The following is a 9,877-nucleotide window of genomic DNA, read 5'->3' on the forward strand; positions in this document are numbered from 1 at the left end:
TAGGATTTTAAGATTCGCCATAACACAAAGTTCACGTGTATAATCAGCTCATTCTCCCTTATTTACACGGGAGAAGGTCTTACTCACTGGACGAGAGAAAATAAAATTTTAAAAATCGTTTCCAGGATACTACCCAGAAAAAGAGCCTACGCTTTTAGACAGAATGACAAAGCCATCATTATTTATGGGCTATTGGCTTCAAGCTTTGTTACTCTGACCGATAAAATTGGACACTAGAGGGACTGCGTCCTAATTCTCTTAAGAGAATGAAATAAAGCTAAATCTACAGTCAGAAAGACTTCCTAAAATGATTGTTTTTTTGCTTCTTTTTGTGGGATGAGATCCAGATCTCTCAGAAAACTCTTTGGGGGAATTTTATGCCAGGACCACGTGAAAAGTTTCAGATGAGCTGTAGCCGTTGCCAGGGAGATGCTCAGGAGAGTCCTCGAAGTCCAGTCTTCAGTAGATGATGGCGAGTGAGTTCTCCCAAAAGCTGAGGGCTAAAGCAAGGCAGGAAAGCAAACGGCTTCGGGGAAAGACAAGTGATGGGGTTGTGTTCAGCATGGAAACTGCCTAAGTGGTTGTGACGGGCTTCACCTGGGAGAACAGGGGTCCAGAAAGAGCGCAGAGCCAAGAAGGTAGCAAGGCAAATCAAAGCTGGTTTTGCAGATTAGCTCAGGAGTAGTCCTTCAAAAAAGAAAAGGAGAGAGAGAGAAGCACTGATGTTTTAATAAAGAAGGCAGCTCTCCTCCCCAAGAAACAGATAGACAAGGAAGCCTCCCAGGGTTTGGATACAATGTGAAATCACAGAGCCTGGAGCCATACATAAATCTAGGGGTTGCTGCTAAGGCCTCAGAGATGTTGCTGAGAATTTCTCCTTTTGAAGCCACAAAGGAGGAAAAGGAGGAATCGTAATACCAAAGGATTAGTGAGATGGGTACCAGGTTCTGACTTGGACCAGAGATTCTTAAGTGGGAACGTGCACACTTGCCCTGGAGGGAGAATCAAAAATTTTCAGATCCTGCAGCTCATGGAAAGACTTAAAAATCCTCAAATAATTTCCTATTGCTTTAAAAATAAAATCCAAACTCTTTATCACGGCATCCAGGACTGAGCACGAGCTGGTTCTAACCTTTCCCCCAACCTCATCTTGAGATGGAGCAGGGAGACCCTGGATTATTAGTCTGTTTTGCATTGCTATAAAGAAAATACCCGAGGCTGGATAATTTACAGTGAAAAGAGGTTTATTTGGCTCACGGTTCTGCAGGCTGTACAAGAAGCATGGCGCCAGCGTCTGCTTCTGGTGAGGGCTCCAGGAAGCTTCCAATCAAGGCAGAAGGAGAAGGGGGAGCAGCATGTCACATGGGGAGAGAAGGAGCAGAGAGGGAGAAGGAAGAGGCGCCAGGCTCCTTTCGACAACCAGCTCTTGGTGAACTAGTACGGTGAGAACTCACTCCTTACCAAGCCTTGCATAAGGGAACTGCCCCCATGATGCCAACACCTCCCACTCCGCCCCACCTGCAACACTAGAGATCAAATTTCAACATGGCATTTGGAGGGGCCAAACATCCAAATCATATCAGACGCCTCTCAGGGGCCTGCAAGCATGAAAACAAAGGAAAATCTTGAGTCCCTTTAGGGAAGTTCTGGGCACCTAGCAAGTCAGAGTCATGAGATGTTTGATTTCCCATAGAAACTAAAGGATGGCATTTTTTTTAGAGACAGGGTTTCATTCGTCACCCAGGCTAAAGTGCAGTGGCCACCACGCCCAGCTAATTTAACAAAAATTTTTTGTAGAGACAGGGTCTTGCTCTACTGCCCCTAATGGTCTCAAAATCCTGGCTTCAAGCAATCCTCTCACCTCAGCCTCCCAAAGTGTTGGGATGACAGGCATGAGCCACTGTGCCCAGCCAGAAATGGCATCTTAATGTATGTTCTTGAGTTGTTTTTCAGAAACCCCCACCAGACGGAAAATGCAGATAAGGGGGAATTGAGGACTTGAATTCTGACCACAAGTCTTTGTTCTAGATTTCTCCCTGAGGGACCTGAACAGTCACACTCATATTAATATTCCTTTCTGCTGATCCAAGAATCTCTGAATGCACCTGGGACCCCGAGGCCCCCACTCCAGGATATCCTGCCTTTTGGGGCCAGGCCAACCATAACCTCCACGTATTAATTTACAATTTTGCCTGCCACTTCTGCCTTCCCGAAACGTACACTGCCTTTGAAACCCTGGCCTGTAAGCAGTTGAGGGCCCATCCCCCTTGCAGGGCGCCATGCAATAAAAACGCCTCTTCCTCCCGCTGCAGCTCTCGGCTTCAGTGTCTGGCTTTGCTGCACTGGGTGAGTAGACCCCAGTTTGGTTTGGAAACCATCTCTTAACCTTCCCCTCTCTCCTACAGCCCGGAGCGAACCTTGCTGTTCAACCGACTCCCCGGCAATTCTGACACTAGCAGGTCACTCTCATCCCTGGATCTGTGCTTGTCACCTCTCCCAGGGGGCTTCTCTACCTCCTCCCCTAAGTGACATCCCTAATTACTTACCTCCTCATCACTTGGCATTTGCTATGACCTGTAATTATTTGGCTTATTCATTCATTTGTTTATTTAACTTTCCCCATTAGAATATTTACCCATTCCGATTGTGGGCAAAGGGAAAACTTCCCCTTCACCCTCAGAAGGTTCACTGAAAACTCCACTCACAAAAGGCAGATTAATAGGGAAAAAGGCATACAAACGTATTAAGGTGTACACGAGGGAATCACAGAGGGATTGCCCTGGGGACAGAAGCTTGTATGCCATTTTGAGGTTACATATAGAACAGGGCTCAGAGCATGGCCCAAACTGGTCGTGGTGCTGAGCTGGGTTATGGTGCCAAAACAGATTGCCGGGGGGAGTTATGCAAGTTGTGCAGGTGAAACCTCACGGTAGCAGCCCTCAGAGAGAATGGATGGCAAATGTTTCCTTCAGACCTTCAAAGGGCGTCAGACTCTCACTTGATCCTTCCTAAATCTGGACCAGGGAGAGCCTCAGAGTCGGCCTGGCTGCATCGCTGCGGATTCTCCGGGCTGCTGATCTCCCCCAGCGTAGCAAGGTTACTTCTGTTTGCTGGCTGTCTGAGCATTCATCTCAAAATAGGTCAAAGAAATATATTTTGGGGTGAAATATTTTTATTTCCTTCACAATAGTTATTCGTTCAAGCAATATTTATGAAGCCTACTATGTGCCTAGAAAGGCACTCACTTGGGATTATTAATGAATAGAAAAGCAAAGATTCCCATACTTGGGACCTTACCTGCGAGAGAGAGGGGAGATGTACAATAAATAAGCAAAGCACCTAGTATGTCAGACACTGACACTTCCTGTGGGAAACATAAAGAGGGGAAAATGTACAGAAGGCTGAAGAGGGGCTGCAATTTGTGCCGATTTTGTAATCTTTACCATCCTGATGCCAGAGCTTAGCCTGGTGTCAGGCACAGTGTAGCTGTTGGACAAATGTTGGGGAGGGAAGGAGGAAGGACAAGAAAAAGAAAATACCCAACCTGGGACTAGAGTGCAGTGGCATCATCATAGCTCACTGTAACCTCAAACTCCTGGACTCAAGTGATCCTCTTGCCTCAGCCTCCCAAGTTGCTGGGACTACAGCCCATGCCAACACCCCCAGCTAATTTTTATATTTTTTGTAGAGACAGGGTCTCACTCTTGCTCAGGCTGGTCTTGAACTCCTGAGCTCAAGTGACCCTCCTGACTCAGCCTCCTAAAGTGCTGGGATTACAGGCATGAGCCACTGCACCTGGCCAACCTGGAGATCTTTTACATTTCTACCACACCTATAGTCACGGTCACATCCTAGAGGGATGTGGAGAGGGGAAGAAGTTGAGAACCACTGCTTTAAACTTTATTGTTTTAAAATTCACTCTATGCTCCCTCTTGAAATATGGCGATTTGTGTGCTAAAGTTTCTCTGCTTTTGCCAATGTTTTCTTGATTATATGATAGAATTCGTTGCAAGACCAGCAGACAATATGATGGTAAACATTCATGTTAAATCTAAAATGTGTCTTTTTTTTTTCTGTGACAGTTTCTTGCTTTGTCACCCAGGCTGGAGTGCAGTGGCATCATCATGCACATGCCACCATGCCTGGCTAATTTTTTTAATTTTTTGTGGAGATGGAGTCTCGATATGCTTCCCAAACTGGTCTTAAACTCCTGGGCTCAAATGATCCTTCCACCTCGGCCTCCCAAAGCACTGGGATTATAAGCGTGAACTACCACGCCTTGCCTTAAGATGCATTTTGACTTGAGACATGCTGACATGGAGAAAAATGTTGATATTCTAATCAAGAAACTATTTTAATTGTATGTTTACAGGTGATCACTGGAGAAACTATAATTTTTATTTGGATTTCAGCCAAAGCATTTGCCTTGTAATTCAGTCTGCCAGATTGAATGTTTATTTGTCGCCTGCAGGCAGTAAGGAGGGAGACAGCCTTGGATGCACTGTGTGAAAACTCCTAGAGTGCTAATAGCAGAGGTTAAAGAGTCCTCAAGCTGTAAAACAGTACCCCAAAACTGCTATGTAGGAACCCCACTATTACAACACAAAGTTTTCTCGTGGAGGGGAGTTTTAGAAACTGATTTGTGAAGAAGAATTTGTACAGGGAGAGATGCTCATCGTAGAGAAATTCCAATATACTTTGCATTTAAAATGTTCTGTTTGTATTTACAACTAGTGTGATAATCTCCAGAAATGTGTATGATAAATAAACCAACAGCTATGACTCTCCCTCCCTGCTGAATGCCACACTAACAACACAGAATTTGCTACTGGAATAAGATGCCTTGTCTGACTGTGTAAGAAACAAACAGAACATAAAATGTATTCTTATATGACAGTGTTGAAAAAACCCAATGATCATTGCTCAAGGTCAAAACTTGCTGTAACAAGCTATTAAAGAGTGCTGCCAGAGTTTGCGTGTCCTGCAATTTGGTTGTATTGAATATGCTTTTAATATGCCATTGGTATTGGCATGGAAATCTTTTGTTGTAATGGAATTTGGCTTGTACTTCTTTTATACTTCTTAATTATTCATGCTAGATGGAGAAGACTATTAATTATTCAATTAATCCCCCTCTGTGGCAAAATGCTCTTTGGATTCTTATTATGCATTTTAGCTACCTAGTTAGACATAATTAGCCAAATAAATGATAACTCTCTGTTTTCCAGGAACATTTATGCATAGTCTTAATCTGAAGAATGGATTTCTAAATATAATATTATTTGCAACAAAACTGTTAAAGTCAGAGTCTAGTAGGGCTCCGATCACAGCAAGTGACTGGAAATACTCTTTTATGGACTATAAATGTTGAAAGATCACCCACCCTTATTTATTCCTAGCCTCAGTCAAGCGTCCACATTTTTCCACCTACCCAATCAATCAACAGTGATATAATAATTTAGGAGGTGCTTATGAATTGCACTTCTGATTGCACTTCTGACACGTCCAGACATTTTATTCCTGAGTAAGCCAAAACAGGATCATACTTGGACTGGGTGCCCCTTGCACACAATGTCACGATGCTCGATGGCCGCCTCTCTGAGGGCGCTGACCGCTTCTCACAGGTGCAATTTCACACCTGTTCAGGTCTCTTCCTCCCTGCTGGGGGCTTGCTGGGGGATGCTGGGCGGATGTCCGGAGGGGCACATTCTGTACTTGTACCTGCATGATCCAGGGTGTGGGAATCGTAAGGTGGGGTCCAGCCTCCTGTCGCCTGGGGAGGACAGTTCTGAGACCTATTTCCTAAGGCTCTTCAGAAGAATTGAACAGAGCATCCGTCCCCCGACAAGGTAGCCTGTTGGACAACGCCTTCTTGTATTAGTTTTCCCTTCTTCCCCGTTGTATGCCTCTGACCCACAATCCTGTCCCCTGCGATAAACCACCCACATGCAAGCCTTTGTTTCAGGCCCTGCTTTGTGGAGGAACCCAGACTGCACGATGCCATTTGGTTTATGTCTTTCTGACCAGAACAAATATATCATTTTCCCTTCGAAGTCAAAACAGATATAATCCTGATAGAACATCACTAAGCCAATACACAGCCTTGGCAAAGTGCTCCAGGCGGCTTTCAGGATCAGAAGAGAGGCCCGTTGGCAGTCCGGCCCCCGCTTTGTCTGGTAAATGGGACTGGGTGTCTGCCAGCCCTGGCCGTCTGCCCCCGCAGGTGCCCGGGGCGGGAGCGGTGCCTGCCTCCGCCACCCGCTCCCCGCGTCCCCACTCAGCAAATGAGTATAGGACGGGTTGGCGCCTCACCTGTAGGACATGTGATCCTGTTATGTTACCTCTCTTGGATCCTATACTCACAAAATAATAATTCCTATCTTACGTCATTTAAAGCAATCATAGTGTTTCTCCTGTGTGAGGTCCTGCCAGGCTGGGTCGCCTATGCCAGACGGTGGCGATTAACCCTTCAGGCCTCGTGTTCCTGCCAGTGTTCTTCACCGTGATGCGCTCTTTGGGCCCGACCTCCTCCCATGGCCTTTCCTGCCAGGTGGTCTCCGGAAAGGCGGCGCCTTGGGCTGGGCCAGGCCCGCGGCAGCTCCCTGCGGGCCCTTCCCCGCGGAGCCAGTAGGTGGCGCCGAGGCAGCACAGGACCCGGGGCGCAGGGCGGGCTGCGCACTTCCTCGGGAGCCTGCCATGCCTCCTCAGACGGGAAGCAGGGAGTGAATTTTGCAATCCTTACCGTCGTTTTGCATCTAAAATCTCCAGGTAATTTGTCTTGAACTCATTTCTGGCTTTATTCATGCCAAAAGTTCAAAAGAGTTTCCGAGTTCTTGGATAACCTCTTAAGTCAGAGGCCTTGCCTCTCGTTCACCGTAGCATGGCCGAGACCTAGCGCAGGTCTGGCGCTTAGTAGGAGCTCTAGAAATGCCTCTGAAACGAACCAAGCATCCGGTAGAGCAATTATTCATGGACCAGTAAAGCGGGATTCCGAGGCAGAGCGATTATTCATGGACCAGTAAAGCGGGATTCCGAGGCGCAAGTGGCTTGTTCAAAGCCGCAGCCACATCCTTTCCCTTCCTCGAACTTAACCCCGGGCTCCCAAGTCCTGTCTGCCGTTCCACCCTACCTGGCTGCCAGTTCTGAGAAGAGCTGGACTATTCTCTTTTTATTTTATTATTGCTTATGAAACATTTTGAAAAGGTTTTCAGCATTCTTTAACAACATATTAATTTAACATATAAACCAGTGAGAAATTTTAATTCCAGGTACAGAGAAATCCGCTTTACAGGCATGTCTGTTCATTAATACATATATGCCCTATTTAATTTAGAAAGAAATCTTCATGTCGAGGTTCAAAAACTTCGATTTATGTCTATTTCAAATCTTCAGTATGATATCATTATACACAGCAGGGGAATTGTATGATGCTAAAACTTCATTTATCTAACATTAGTGAGGATACAATAAGCTAATAAAAATTCTCTTTTATAGACCTCAATGTATTTTTGCAAAATGTTAACCATTTTGGATGAGTAGCTGTCTTAAATATAGTACATCTTTCTTGCCTGGAAAAACGTGGAATATAATCTAAGTGATTCTTTACAGCTGAATGTCTCCACTGAACGTTAGTTTTGCCCTGTGCAGGGACACCTTTGGGCTATGGAGGTCGTGTTGGACAACGCTGTTTGCTCACCTGTTGTCTCAGCCCTGTTTTGACAATGAAGGACTCTGGACTCCCTCACTGTTTTCAGTTGTTGCTGTCACTTGTTTGGGTTTCTCTGTCTCCTCTTTACGATTGCTGTCTGCTCTTCTCCTGCTTTTTCACACCCTCATCAATTTCTAATGTGCTTCTTCTGTCTACCCACAGTTACCAAAGGCCACATACAACTAACCACTTCTAATCTATTGTGGGCTGGGAGAAGTAATTGTTGATAAAACTAAAATAAAAGTAAAATCCCAAACCGGAATGCCTTGCGTTGAAACCAGTGTAAGAAATATTGATAAGATTGTTGGCATGCATAACCTTTGAGGTTTGGACTTTGATTATCTGTTTTTGAAGCTTAGACATTTTTAGCCGACTGTGTTCTATGTAGCGGGGTTGCTTGATGAACAACTTCCAGTTCTGTGAGGTTTTCATTTTTCTTATTTATTATGATTACTATGATTTACTTGTCCATTTATCTAATTTTTTTTAAAGTTCCATGTGGATCTTTTTATTTTTATTTTATTATTTTTTAAAAATAAGTTTTATTATGTATAAGTAAGGTTTACAATATTATATTATGGGGTATATACAGATAGTTAAATGATTACTATAGTGAAACAAATTAACATAACAATCATCTCACAAAGTTATTTTTTTGGGTGACAAGAGCAGCTAAAATCTACTTATTTAACAAAAATCCATAATACAATTCAATTTTATTAACTATAGTTCTCATGTTGTACATTAGATGTCTGGACTTGTTCATCCTACAAATCTGCTACTTTGTATCCTTTGACCTACATCGCCTGGTTTCCTCCTCCTGGTAACCACTGTTGTATTCTCTCTCCTTATATTTGACCATTCCTCTTTTTTTTTTTTTTAGATTCCACATAAAAATGAGATCATGCAATATTTGTCTTTCTGTGTCTGGCTTATTGCACTTACCATAATGTCCCCCAGGTTCATCCATGTTGTAGCAAACATCAGGATCTCCTTTTTGAGGCTGAATAATATTCCACTGTATTTTTTTATCCATTAGTCTGACAACAGATACTTAGGTTATTTCCATATCTTGACTATTGTGAATAATGCTTCAATGAACATAGGAATGCAGATATTTTTACAAGGGAGTGATTTCATCTCCTCGGGCTGTTGCGATTCAGAAAATAATACCCCAAAATGAAGGCCTTGGAAGCAGCCTCAGAAACAAAAGTCTTTCTCTGAGCTTTTCCTGCCTCCCTGTCTCTCAGTTCCATTCTACCCTGGGGCTAGCTTTAGAAATTAGAATCCCTCCTCCCCAAAGCTGGTCATAAAAACTAGAACCCCTTCTCCTCAAAGTCAGCCATAAAACCTAAAAATATTACTCTAACTTTCCCTCTTTCTGTTTAAAAACTGGGCATAAAGAAATGATCTGACCTACCTTATTTAACTATGGGTCATTCCATAGAGGGTCCTGCCCCATGCCCAGAAGGAAGAAATCCATGCTCAGAGAGGTCAAGAAGAATCTAGACAGACAGGCCTTGCTGGGTTTCCCCACTCAGCCTATTAACACAAGATCATACCCTTTTTGTCCAATCATATTTCTACATAGCTTTGTTGAACCTAAACATAAAAATGCGCAATTTCCCCTGTATCTCTGGGTTTTTATTCTGAAGGCTACCATGTACATATTAATGAAATTTGTGTGACTTTTCTGCAATTAATCTGCCTCTTGTCAGTGATTTTCAGTGCACTTTCAGAGGGCAAAGGGGAAGCTTTCCCTTGGCCCCTGCAGGTTATATACCTGGAAGAGAGATTGCTGGGACATATGATAGTTCTACTTTTAACTCCTTTAGAGCCACCATACTGTTTTCCATAATGACTACATCAATATACATTTCCACCAACAGTGTTCTAGGGTTCCTTTTTCTCCACACCTTTGCTATTAATAACATTTGTTATCTCTTGTCTTTTTGATAACAGCCATCCTAACAGATGTGAAGTTATATCTCCTAGTGGTTTTAATTTGCATTTTTCTGATAATTAGTAATGTTGAGCATACTTTCATGTATCTGTTGGCCATTTGTATATCTTCTTTGAAGAAATGTCTGTTCAAGTCCTTTGCCCATATTTTTAATTGGGTTGTTTTTTACTATTGAGTTGTTTCAGTTCCTGATATATATATATATA

Source organism: Propithecus coquereli, unplaced genomic scaffold (assembly GCF_000956105.1).
Source record: "Propithecus coquereli isolate 6110/MARCELLA unplaced genomic scaffold, Pcoq_1.0 Scaffold38, whole genome shotgun sequence".
In the NCBI taxonomy this organism is placed as follows: Eukaryota; Metazoa; Chordata; class Mammalia; order Primates; family Indriidae; genus Propithecus; species Propithecus coquereli.